Source organism: Lycium barbarum, chromosome 9 (genome assembly GCF_019175385.1).
Source record: "Lycium barbarum isolate Lr01 chromosome 9, ASM1917538v2, whole genome shotgun sequence".
NCBI classification, from domain to species: domain Eukaryota; kingdom Viridiplantae; phylum Streptophyta; class Magnoliopsida; order Solanales; family Solanaceae; genus Lycium; species Lycium barbarum.
Genome location: NC_083345.1, coordinates 27,045,417 through 27,059,434, shown reverse-complemented (window position 1 = coordinate 27,059,434; position 14,018 = coordinate 27,045,417). Strand labels below are relative to the sequence as shown.

Below are 14,018 nucleotides of genomic sequence, written 5' to 3'. Positions count from 1 at the left end.
GTACCGCGGCCCCTACCTCGGCCCCGTCTGTGAGCTCCGCCTCTTCCCCTAGCGGTGGAGGCTGGCTGCCTACCCGAGGTGGCATTAGGTGCCTGTGGAACAATTGTCCTAGCTCCGCCAGAAGATGATCGAGTGTTAGCCATCTGATTACCAAAATAAATAATGTTAGATTCATCTAGTTGACCCTAAACGTCACACACGTAAGGAGGAATAAGAAAGAAAGACAAGACACGTCCTATCACGCTCTCGCAGAATCACGATTATGGGAATGGCCGGCAACATAACCATAATTGAGATTCTACTACTAACGTGTGCTCCATCAGTCACACCGAAATAACCTAGGCTCTGATACCAACTTTGTCACGACCCAATTTAGGACCATGACCGGCACTATGGGGTAGGATTCCCAAAGCAAGCCTTAACGGGAATTTTACAGAAAATCGGCCAGAGCTTCCCCTGTTTTTATGACTATCCAAAACTTTCCTGTCTCAAAAACAACAACAAAAATATCCAATCTCAACCAAACTAAATGCAATCATCCTCAATCAACCCGATTTCAACGTAATAAAACTAAAACATCTCTGAAATACGAACTAGTCACCAGTCTATAATGAATAAAGAATACTCATGGAATAAATCAAATGATTATAGAGCAACTCTAAGAATTCAAAAGAAAAGACCATCATAGATAATAGAATCTTGGCCCACGCGGACAAGTGCGGGGCTCACCATGAACTTTCAACTCGTGCTCTCTAGTTACCGTAATCCTCACCAACGTCACCTGCGGTCTCTGAAAAAAAAATAGCGAGGAGTGAGACGCTTGCTCAGTGAGTAATAACACTTAACCACAACCGTTTTTATTGGGGACAAGTCAGAAAACATGCTCATATAATATTCATAAATATCACGAAATAAATGCCCTTTTTGCAAACACGGTAGCAATAACCAATCTTCTCTATCTTCATGTAAGCAGAAATAATTTAACAATTCAATAATAAACTCGGTAAACAATGTCATATCAACTCTTATATCTGGGAGGTTTCCAAGAAAGGATCATGTAATCTATATCATGTGGACCCCTTCGTAAAAGGAGTCAAATATAACTGTAGGTCCCTACTCGAGGGAAAATTGTGCATGTATGCTAGTTCTACCTTCCCACTAGCGAGGACTGTAACTGTAATCTGTAAATACAAGGTGCACCAGGTCTAAAGAACCCGCCGTTAGCTACGGGATCCTTCAAAGTCTCCTCCCATTAATACTTTTCTTTGTAAAGAATAAATACTCATATGAAAGCATTTTCAAACAATACAGGGCATTTCAATTCTTATCAAATCATGTAATTGCATTTCAGAAACGGTAATCATATCTCAAGTAACGGTAAAACATATCTAGTAACGGTGAAAACAATTAGAATAACCGGTAACCATCTCAAGTAAACTGTTCGGTACTATATCAAGTAAAGGACTTGTCCCACATGCAATTTCAAAGCATCAGTAACACATTTTATTTTCAAAATCATGTATAAACCATGAAGGTTATGTAAATACAAATTGTGGTAAGATTACTACTCACAGTACTCGTGTCGAAATACCAGACTCGTCACCACGCAATTCCGTACCACTTCCTTCGATCAATCTATAATCACATCATATCAATCTCGTGTTAATTCCCTTATTTTGGCTAACTAGTAACTAAATTAGAATACCCCACCCTCAGGATTCCTGTTAAAATTTCAATCAATCTAATTATTTATATTTGCTCACGCTTTGAGTAATTCAATTAAGCCACGATCTACCAATTTTGGATTAACAACTAGAACAACCTTACTGTCCAACTTACTTTTCCTGTGGCATATACTGAAATTCAAAATTTTCGGTCCAATTATATCTGTATTCACTCAATTCTTGAAAATTAATGAATTTCCCTGTTTCTTCTACCTCTGTCTCTTCAACTCTCAATCCCACTTCTTTAAAAAAATAAGAATTAAATCTATAAACTAAGGTTAGAAATTTACCTTTCTCTTCTCCTCCTATCCTTATTATTTATCTGTGCTTGAATTCCCTTTGTGCTTCTTCACTTGAAAGTGGCAGAACCTCACGTTTTGTTTGCTGGGGTTTTGTTTTTTCTCTAAGGTGGCTGGCAGACTATTTTCAGTCTATGCCCTTCTCTGTTTATTCACGTTTTAATGGGCTGTGGGGCTCTCTTTTTTCTTCATTAAGGGTTGCGGCCCACATGCCCTTTATTCTTTTTTTTTTAAGCTTTATTAATTAAATACCTACACTTAAATATGGGATATTACATTTATATATTTTTATATTATTCATTTAGTAAATATGTGATTTTTGTAAAAAAAAAAAAAAAAAAAAAAAGATACTCATATTAATAAATAAAATTTAATTGCTTAAAAGAATACTTTATTGTATCATTTTTCTTCTTCTTTTTTTTAATTGTTATTGCAACTTGTGGAGGAGTGAAGGAAGCAATCGATAAGGGCATGAATAATTATTTTTTTTCTCTTGCAAAAGTATATTGATATGTTTGAATAAAGTGATGTTTCACTATTTTGAATGATATTGTTGAACCTTTCAGTCTTTTTTTCTAATATATTGCTTTCATTACACAATTGAAGATATTCTGCTATGATATTGTTTATAAATTTCATGCCGAAAATGAATTCTCAGTTACATGATGTGGCTAACAATATTGGTGGCAAAATTTTCAATTAGTAGCTATGCAATTTTTGAATTTGTAGCTAAACATACATATAATTGCCACGCAAATGAGAACCTGGATACAAATTTTTATTTCCATAGCAAAAGAAGAAAATCTTTTGCTACAATTTTATCCTTCGTGACAAAAAAGTATGGACTTTTAGCTATGAGCTTTTGAATTCATAGCTAGACATATACTCCTACAATTGCCACGTATGAAGAACATGGCTATAAATTTTCAATATTCGTAGCAAATGAATATTCTTTTTAGCTATAATGCAATTTATTTCAAGGCTTAATATATGGATTCTTAGCTATATGAAAATATTTGTGGCAAATACTATAATTCATAGCTATAATTTTTTTAATTCGTAACTAAATATGAGTACTATTGCCAAACTAAGTAATAGAAATAGCCATAAAATATGAGTTTGCATGGCAAACAAATTAAATCTTTTGCTACAATACAACTTTTTGTGGCTACAATATGAAGATAGCTATATATTTTATTAGTCGTGGAAAAAGAGTTAAATCACTTGCTATAAGTATATATTTCGTGGCAGGAATGTTCTACCATCACAGCTACAACACAAAAAAACTCGTAGCAATAAGTATAAGTCCTTAGCCACGGATTATGTAAAGTTTGTAGCTAATTTTTAGCTACGCTACATTTTGCTACGAATGCTACGGAAAAAAAATTGTGGCTAAAGTGTTTAGCCACGGAAAATTTTATATTTAGCTACGACGTATTTTGTAGCAATATATGCCTTGTGTTGTAGTTTGGGGTCTTAGGGATAAGGGGTAGGAGTTGGGGGTATTAAAATAGGGATTTTTGCGCCCCCCGTGGCCAATGCGCCGGTCTCCACACTACTATAGCAGTCCCGCTATAGCGGCCTCTTGGTCGCTATAGCGGACCTGCTGGAATAGTCCACACAAAAACGGGCATAACTCTCTCATACGGAGGCGAAACGCGACAATTCTTTTTGCTATGGCTTTGTAATTTCGATACGGATCTTATGGTTCAATCCTCACTCAAAACAAAGGTCATTTTATCAATCTGGAGCCATTTCTATCCACAGACCTTCGGCGAAAACATCGAATACAAGCGCGAAAAAAATCCAAACCCGTCTGAAACTCTTCGGAACCTCACCAAAACTTGTGGACAAGTTCAAAATCATCATATTAACATGTTGAAACTTCCAAAACATTGACACGGGGTCATCCTAACCCGGCGTTGACCGTGGTCAACTCTAACTCGTCAACTTAACTAGTTTCTCCATGAATGATTCTATTTACACTCGAATCTGTGGGAACCAAACCAATGACTTTATTACGTCATATATCATACTAACGCGACTTGGGGAAGGGTCAACAAGGGTAATTAGGTAAAAATCACTATAACAACCAGGTGGGTCGTTACATGGATGTTACACTCGTTTGTAAAAAAAACTTAACAGATTCTGAACCTTATACTGGTGATATACCATCTTTATATTGAATATACAGGTATATACAGGTATATACAGGTTCTTATACACCAAAGATGTATAGGAACTATGTATACATGGTATACTTTAGGTATAACCCTGGTATATTTAACCACAAAGACCCCACAGTCAAACTCAAGGGAAAAAACTTATTAATTTAGTCTTTCCTACACCCCTTTTTAACACTTTAATTCAATTAAGGACATAGGGACATATTTGAAAGAGGCCACAAAAAAGGAAAAGAAAATACAGTGTATTTAAGCAGTTTAAGGAGTAAGAACTTCAAACCATTTTATCATGAATACTACACATAGACCTCCTTGTTTAAACTTCTAAAGGGTCCTATGGGGTGTGATTTTGCATAGGGAAGCCCTAGTGGACTGAAAGGAGGATGACTAGGCTGAGTTTGACTGGAAACTCTAAGCCTTGTCCACTCTGTTTCTATCCCTAGGTAAGTCACACCTATAGCTAAACACACCCTAAGTGACAGCCTCTTTTCTAACAACACTCATACCCACATAAAACCTTAAACTAGTTAAGCAAGGTGATTAAATGCAAGAATGAAGTAGACAAATACTAAACCGGTATCCAGTTTTAAAAAAAGAGTATCCAAACATAGACAGCTTGACACAGGGGCAGTCAAATATTTAGGTGTACATAACCAGCAAAGCAAGTGTGTCTAAAACCATAGCTGAAAACTTGCAATAAAAGCTTAATGCTCATCAGATAGTCTCAATAGAGTCAAGAAACAAACATAAGAATAGACATGGTTTCACGCAAGGGTTTAATCAAATAGCCTAAGCATAATTTTATTTTTAGCAACTGATCAAATTTCATCAAAACCATTATCACACTAAACAGAACTAGACTAATAAGTCTTGAACCTAAATCAAACCAAACCAACACTTAGTCATATTTATATCAAGTTAACTAAGCAGGCCCTGTAAGGATTATAGAGGATTAGTGATTCGTTAACTATCCTTAATGATATATTGACCTGAACTCAACCAATACATAGATTTTATTTAGATCAGTGGTTGTTTAGTGCACAACTAAGCTTAAATATGACCAACAATGCTTAAACAGGATCCCAACTTGCATTAACAACAAAGTAAGTTGTTCTAACATGACAAGAAAAATAATCTAATCACTAGGCATCCATCAAACCAGACCAAAAGCTAAACAACAAACATAGATAGGCAAGTTTGAGAATGCTTAAATATCCCTAAATTAAGCAAACTTAAGCAACTACTAATTAGCAAAATCAGCAATTAATACTTAAAGTAATGATTTAAACTAACCATTATACATAAGAACTATAATAATCAGTAAGTTAAACAAAAAATAAACAAAGGGAAGGAAAATTACCTTTTGCGAGTGCAGCCCTATTCGAGTTTTGGATTTGGAAGATTTGCTTCCTCAACCTCCCAAATGCTCAAGCCACACCAACAAGAATAAAGAAAAATGTTTACAATTTTGAACTTAGCTCGAAAATTCAAAGTTTCAAAGCAAAATGTGCCAAAACTTAAGTATTTCGATCTTTTTTGGGCGAATCTCTTAATGTTCACCTCTTTCAATCTATCAACTTAGGGCCATTTATATAGAAGCCTCAAACTAATCCCAAACCCTAGTTTTCGATGTGGGATAAATCCCAAAGATGGGATTTCCTCCTCACATACCCATGTCGTAGGTTGAGATTAAATAAAAAATAAACATCAAAGGTGAGATTTCAACCAACAAAACCCGATCCAAAAAGTTCTTCAAGAACCAATCATAATACGGTATTCAAAATAGAAAACGAACAAGAGTAATGAAAGAAAATACAGTCTTTGACCATTTGAACACAGAAAAGCAAGAAAGAATATCAAAACAAGCAAGGATAATATTGTGTTTGGTCGCAATGGAGAAGAGAGGAGGCCAAACAATTAATGTTGGTTGCAATGGAGGAGAGAGGAGGCCAAGAAATTAATGCTTGCCTCCAATCGTCCCTGGCAAGCCTGCTAAAGTCCTTACACCTCTAAATCTTTGTAAAAAATGGTGAGATGACGAGAGGAGAGAGAGAGGGTGGCCCCGCGGTGGCTAGGGTTTGGGAAAAGAAAAAGGGAGGGGGGGGGGTGTAAATGTCGTTTATCTGAACGAAATAAGGAACCAAAAAGGGGGTATTACCCCTGTTAAACGTTTGGTCTTGGCCGGGTCATGCCCAGCATTGGGCTGGACTTGGTCCATTTGCAAAATAGAGGATAAAAAGGGGCCTCTTTAATATATATACACATGTGATACACATGTATACATGTGTATAGAGGGTCACATGTGCAATAAGTAGCCAAAGTTAAATAATGTCCCTTAGTTGGATATTTAAATTAGGACCACATTTAAACTAATTGGCCAATTAAACGAATTTTCTAAAAAGTGATCTTAATTGAATTAAGCCACGAATATGGCTATTTCAATTATTGCCATAATTGGCTAATAGTTGATTATTTCAATTACAGCCATTTAATGAGCACTTTTCAGAATTAATCACAATTAAAAACTTAATTAATTATGACAAAATTCTAATAATTTGATTAAACAAAAATTGAGGGGTAAAAATGGTTAATTTATTTAATTAAATAGATTCCTTGCATTAAACAAAGTAAAATACTGTGCAAATTGACATTTTAACAATTTAGATAATTAAGTGAATAATTATGGTAAATTATTTTCTCTCTTGGTTAAATTTAGCAAAAGTATTATAATTGTAAAAATACGTAAATTAGTTCCCAAATGATTTATAATATTTTATCTAAATAATTTTGTAAAATCATTTTGAACTCTGAAAATATATATTTCACTCTATTTAATATTCAAGGACTCTGGGTAATTAAAACAAATTATGGGAGGTCAAAAATTAGTTGTCAGCACCTTGTACCTTGAAAATAAACTATGTTCATGATTCGGGGACTTAGAAAACCAAAGGGAAGTGTTAGGATTGAAAATTCATTACAAACCAGTGATTCATGCTTTTGCGTCAATTATATAGACCGTACTTACAAGTACAAAACGTACTTGTTGGACATATATTACCCCCAGAAATTCTCTGTCTCTGGAATTTTACAATCGAGATACGGTCAAGAAATATGGACCGTACATTTATGTATGAGCCGTACTTTCTAATCGTACATATTATATAGACCATACTTACAATTACAAGTCGTACTTTCTAACCATATTTCCCTTTCACGAAAAGCTTAGTTTTTGGCTTTTGACAATCCAGGTATGGCCCAAAATACGAGACGTAATTAAAAGTGCTAGCCGTACAAGTTGGTTGTACTTTCCCCATCTCAGCATATAGTATAAATTCATGGGTTCAGTCTTTTATTCAGTTTTTTATACTCTCAAGCCCTAGCATGAAGGTTCTCTCCTCCCACTATTAAAGAACATCAAGGTAAGCCTATTCCAAACATTCCAAGTGAATTCTAAGTATATCCATGATTTCTAAATAAGAATTCAGTGTTCCTAACCTAGGTTTTCAAGAAAACCCATCTAAGAGATTCAAGATTAAGACTTTTGGATTTCTTCTTCAAGTTCAGACCATTGTTACAAGTTTTGGAGTGATTAAGGTATGTAGGGTTTCTATCTACGTGTAGGAACCTCATTATTCTTTCCTACACCACGTTCTTCCATGATTATATGAAACTTCACCAAAACTACGGTTTCCACCCATGTTGATGATAACCCTAAGTACATGCACCATGATATACCATGTTGTGTTAATAATTCGTTATTGTGGGTTATTGAGAATCTATCAGTTATCCATGAAAAACCCATACTTCACATTCCATGAGTTCTTAAATACAAGATATGAATTATTATGCCTATTTTCACGAAATTCTACATGCTTCCATGTTTTCATACAAGTTATACTATATACTTCTATTCATGCTATATTATACCCACGAATCATGTTTACAAGTTGTTGTAGGTTATGCGTCCACCAAACATAACACAGAGAGACCTAGTTGTGTAGCAGTTCCCTTATGCAGTGCAGTAAGTAAAGAAGACACGATTTTACCGTGAAAAATTCCTTGCTCAAGGGATTAAAAACCATGACCTAACCCAAAAGGATTTCAACTCTACTAACCAAGCAACTTTAGATTATAACCTATTGCAAACTAGGAATGAACAACCATAATCCCTTACCCTTACAATAGTTGCAACCTAGGAACTAACTCTCATAGTCCCTCAACCCTTACAATACTCTGATTGTAAGTAACTCCACTTAGCTAACTCTAACTAAGGACAACTAATACACTTATACTAAATCTAGCCTAGTATACCATTCAAAAGCTTGTGGAAACACACTTCTAACAGCTTCTAAACATGAATACTAGGTTCACAGTTTAAGCACAAACAAACAAAGATTTACAACAACCTAAAGAACATAGACGAAACTCATATCAGGATCTAGTTCTTCAGTTTGAAAGTAACTTTGTTCTTGCGATCACTTGAATTCTTACGGTGGCAACTTTTGCACAAGTTAGATTAGGTTTTTCAAGTGAGACACAATATGTTGCAACATGTTGTATATATAGTGGGAAGCATCTGGGATAGAGATCACCCATTCAATAGTTTCACCTAAAGTATGGGCCAGCTCACTACTATACTTGTGTGCAGTAAGTAGCTCAGCTTTACAACTGTCTCTGCTGATGGTGCATGGTACACAGAGAGTAGAACAAAGATCAGGTCTCTAGTTGGTTCTGAATCAGTTTGATAATATCAAAATAAAAAGCACTTGGATTTATCACTTTCCCCTTTTTTTATGATGATAAACTTATAAACGATGCTCCCCCTGAGAACCAGCTCCCCACTTGTTCTTCCTGCGAAGCAACCATTATTTTCAAAGCATCCACAACATGTTAGCAATAACCAAAATATTTCCAACTAGAAGACCAGATTGCCACATTATCATTACATATCAATCTTCCAGTTATTCCCCCTTATTCCCATTATGTACACCTTTTTCAACAAGCACACTATTTTATTTATTTCCCCCTTTTGGCATCATCGAAAAGGGGAGTTGGCACAAGCAAAAGAAGTTCAGCATTATGAACTCAGAGCCACTAGGGAATCACTATCATGAGAAGTAAGAGAAACATGCAAGCATTTAGGCTAGCACACAAAAGAGTAAAAAGCCCAAACAGTTATACAAATACATAACATAGTATCCAAATCATAAAATGCATAAAGGAAAAATTATCATAAGTGCCAGAACATTGTCACATAGAAACAGAAAATACGGAATAGGATTAAAAAAGGCACATGAATATGAATTTGACATGAACAGGCTAAAGAGCTTTGGGCTTCTGTGAATTTTGGGACAGGGCTTTGAGGAAATTGTTCATTCGTTCACCGTTGACTCTCTGGTCCTCAATCATCTGATTTTTAAGCTCATCCACCTTCAATGTCAGCCTCTCATTGTCTGAATTGAGCCTCTTAATTTCCAGTCTTGCAGCTTTTAGAGCACCCTAAGAACCAACTTATTTCTCTTTCTCAGATAGCCGAGTTTGAAGGACAACATTCTCATCATTTACCCTTTGTAGCAGTAGTGATCTCTTGAGCTTCAAGTAATTTTGAGATTATGGAGACACTTCCGACACCACTTTTCTTAGGTATATACTCACACTCCTCCAGAGTTTTCATGAAAAACATATGTTTCTTAGTGCTAGCAATAGCATTGTCTATCCTGACCTTGAAGTGAGCAAATACTTTGGTTAGAAGAAAACCATATTGGAGCCCATGTTGACCTCCTGGAGCCCTCTGCACCTTGATGATATGCTCAATCATAATAGCAGGAAGGTTTATAGGTTGGTCGTTAGTCAGTGCCTCCATGATGACCAGGTCGTTGATAAAAGTCTTGGTACAACCCTCTTTTCTTGGAAGCAGGACTTTGTTCATCATTTCAAACATGAGCTGAAACTCTCCTTTCAGTTCTTTCTTCAAAAGTTTATCCCTTGACCCGGTATCCTTTACTCTATTCTTGACTATCATAACCTTGAAGTCACTTAAAGCCTTTGCCTTTCCATTTATGGTTCTCAACCCTTTAGTAGGAACTTTCAAAAACTCTCCCAATATCTTTTCCTGTAACATAACTTTAGTCCCACTAATTGATACTATGAGAATACTGAATTCATCGGAGTAGTAGAGATTTTCATAGAATTCAAAATTCGGTTTATCATACACACTCGATACAGGTAGAGCAAAGAGATGACTTCATTCCTGAAATTCAACAATTTCAATCAGTTCTTTCATTCCAGATTGTTTTTGCAACTTCAGGGTCAAACACCCTTCCCAGCAACACCTTTTGTTTCCTTAGAGTTTCTCTTCTCTCAATTTCACTTTGTGCAACAATTTTGCTCACCCTTTGCTCGTTTAAGGAACCAGATTCCTTAATCATCTCACTCTTTCTCTACTTCGAAAGGTTTAATTCATTTGTCGACCTGTCACCCTTAGCTAGTGTGACCCTTGACTTACTGTTCCTCTTCTTTTCCTTCTTCTTAGCAATTTCCCTCACAAGTGAGACATCTTCTGCTTCTGCTTCTTTCTCTTTATCATTACTGTTGGCAACTTCAGCCTCCGTATCCACTAACTCAATTTCATCAATCAATCTACTCTTTGTCTAAGAACACCTAGCTCTTTTTCTAACCTTGGCTTTACTTGCTTAAAGAGCTAATTCAAGCGTTGCCTTAGCTGCATGCTTACTCTGCCTAGTTCTTGGTGCGGTTCAACTAAAGGTAGTTCTCACCGAGCATGTGCATCCTTTGGTTTCTTTGACCTTTGACCTTTTCTTTATTTTAAAGACAAGAGGTATCTCATCTTTATCAGACTTATCAGCATACGCACGTTGACCATGATCCTTCTCTGGTGACATCTCAGTAAGAGGTATGACACCATGAGGTATAAGCTCAGGACTTAGGATTAGGCCTAGTTCCTCCTAGATGACCCTGGTGCCTCGTCCCACACATGAGCTATCATAGGTCTAGTTTTAAGGGTTTCTCATGAAGAGGGAACTTGTGTTTCATTTTTTTTGTGAAGACCTCATATTTTCTAACTCACTCATGGTACACATGGTCTGAGAAAGTTCTTCCATAAGAGCAACATCACTACTCATCCTATAAAAACGTCCCTAACCAATCCTAGAAATAGTATCATCTATTTTATAGGAGACTCATCTATTGAATCCTCTACTCCTTTACCAAGATCAACAGAAGAAGAGTTACCTTTTTGCACATTATTTTTGTCAATCTGAGTGGTTTATTTCTCTTTGTTATGCATGACTTTTCCTTCTACAGACCCTGAAGAGACCATGTTCTCTTTGGCTTGATTTAATTTCTCTATGTTCTTGAAGGGTTGACTAGTAACTTCTATACCATTGTCCTATTCTTCTCTTTTGTCAGTTGTTTGAAAGTACTTAGACACTGATACTGTATACCTATTGCTGGCAGAGTCAGGTTTTTTAACAGAGATGGCTGAAGAGGGTACAATATTTCTGCGAGTTTGACTGGATACAGAGGATTGTAAGGAGGAGGTACTAAGATTTAAATTGATGGAGGTTTGGGATTTTAGGGAGAGCATGCGCTGGTTTGATTCAAGAAGATTTTGAGTGGTGAATCCTTCTCTCGACATAATCGATGATTTGATTTGAGAACCAATGGGAAGAGTTTTAAGAGAATGAGAGAGAGCATGTTTGTAATAGAAGAGTAGAGGTGAGAAGATATGTTTGGATTTTCAATTTCAAGTGAGGAGAAGGAGAATGCAGTCATGGGTATTTGAGAAGGAACAGGGATGAACAGGTCGGTCGATATAGAGAAGGTGTAGCGTTTTAGGGAAGATTTTTAAAAAGCTGACTTGACACTTAAATGACATTTTCAATTTTATACAAATGCTGAAAGGCTACTAACCTAGGCTATAGAGACTAGGTCTCTGAGATTATTTCGGCAAAGGTTCTGAAATGTGTCATGTAACTTTTGTTTACGTTGTTCTGAGACATCCATGCTTGTATACCTGTAACAGTATAGAAGTCAGTTAGATATCACTGAAAAACACTTTTTACAGGATTGTACCGCTCTTCTTGACCCAGCCATTTTCAGCAATATCCTTTCTGCATTTAAACGACGCACGTTTGGAGCTTTGCTTTACATCTAGTGAGAATATTTCAGCATTTTCTCTTAGTAGTACCCCGTGTTCTGAATCACAGAAAGGTGTATTGTTAAGTTTTCTAACTCTAGTGACACACCCTCTCCTTGGCAGCTACTTGAGTGAGAAATCAATATTCATTTTCTTAATCTCCTCCCTTTTTCATACTCAAGCCTTCTATCACAACTACTGACTCAGCTTGGGACCACATTCCAGATTAGGTCCTTTGGAATAATGAGTGAAGTGAGTTGAACTCCCCTTTTATTGTTCAGGGAAGTTTACTACTTCTTGATGCAGCGATAATTCCTCCTCTCCTGATTTCTATTTGGCAGTGTCTTCATTGTGTGGATAGTTGGAGATGCCGATCTTCTGAAGTCGGTGCCGTTGTCTGTCTTTTTTACTCAAGAGATCCATGGATATGGTTGAAGGACGGGTCTCTTGTAGTACATTCACCTTGTTCAGGCTTTTCTGGAGTTGATTTTCTCTTGTAGTTTCTTCAATTTGTTCCCTCATATCTATAATGCACATCACTATATCATTCCTTTCTTGCTCGGAGTTGTTGAGTTTTTTTAATTATCTCTTTCTTTTCTTCAATGAGTTCATGATGCTCATTTAACAATTTCTTAATCAAGAGACTAATCCCTTATGGGGAAATCCCTTTATCTTCACTTGATCATTAAGAGGATTAGCTTCAACCTTCTTTCTTTTACTTCCAGTGTCAAATTGTTCACTTGAAAAGAGTCTGACTTATCCATTGAATTTTCTCTGTTGACCTTATGGTGATTTTGCTTGAGATATTTGCCATGGTTTCTTCTCTTCAGAGATTTATCACTTTTTCGAATCAATCTTTGAAACCAGCGAGTGAGATACTCCATTTCTGATTCATCATCGTAACTTAAATCTCTTCTACTCTCATTATCCAGTTCATTTGTTTTCTCTTCCTTTGCCTCATTTTCTTCCAAATCTGACGTTCTCGTAAGCTCATGTATTTTGAGGTAGCTAATGAGTTCCTCAATGGTCAAATTTTGGAGATCCTTGGTTTCAGTGATGACGTTCACCTGGTTCAACCAAGATTCTGGAAGTGCATCCAGTAGTTTGTGAACCAGAAGCCTTGTCTCTATGATTGACCCTAGAGAGTGAAGTTCATTTATGATTGAGGTGAATCCGGTATGCATGTCATGAACTGATTCGCCAACGTTCATTCTAAAAAAGTCATATTTTGAGGAGAACATTTGACGGGCATCCATGATTTCCTTTGCAGAAATACATTTGCTCCCGAGGCTTGATGATGCTGAGCTGGATTCTCCTTCTTTGTTTGATAAGACATCCATTAGAATGAACCTTTCTAAGTGTTAACCTTTTAGAAAAGGCCTGCTCTGATACCAATTATTATAGGTTGTGAATCTACCAAACACAATACGGAGAGACCTCGTTGTGTACCAGTTCTCTTATGCAATGCAGTAAGTAAAGAAGACACGATTTTACTGTGGAAAACTCCTTGCTCAACGGATTAAAAATCACGACCTTTTCCAGTAGGATTTCAACTCCACTAACCGAGTAACTTCAGATTACAACCTATTGCAACTAGGAATTAACTCCCATAATCGCTTACCCTTACATTAGTTATAACCTAGGAACTAACTCT

At 36.3% G+C, this 14,018-nt stretch overlaps 1 long non-coding RNA gene across 1 annotated transcript; it reads right to left on the bottom strand.

Moving 5' to 3' along the window:
- Positions 1–665: 665 nt before the first annotated feature.
- LOC132608851 (uncharacterized) lies at positions 666–2,224 on the bottom strand. The gene is made up of 3 exons (XR_009570549.1): positions 2,015–2,224; positions 1,573–1,635; positions 666–790 (listed from the first exon to the last, which is right to left on the bottom strand). It is a non-coding gene; the product is annotated as an uncharacterized LOC132608851 (long non-coding RNA).
- Between the last annotated feature and the right edge of the window lie 11,794 nt (positions 2,225–14,018).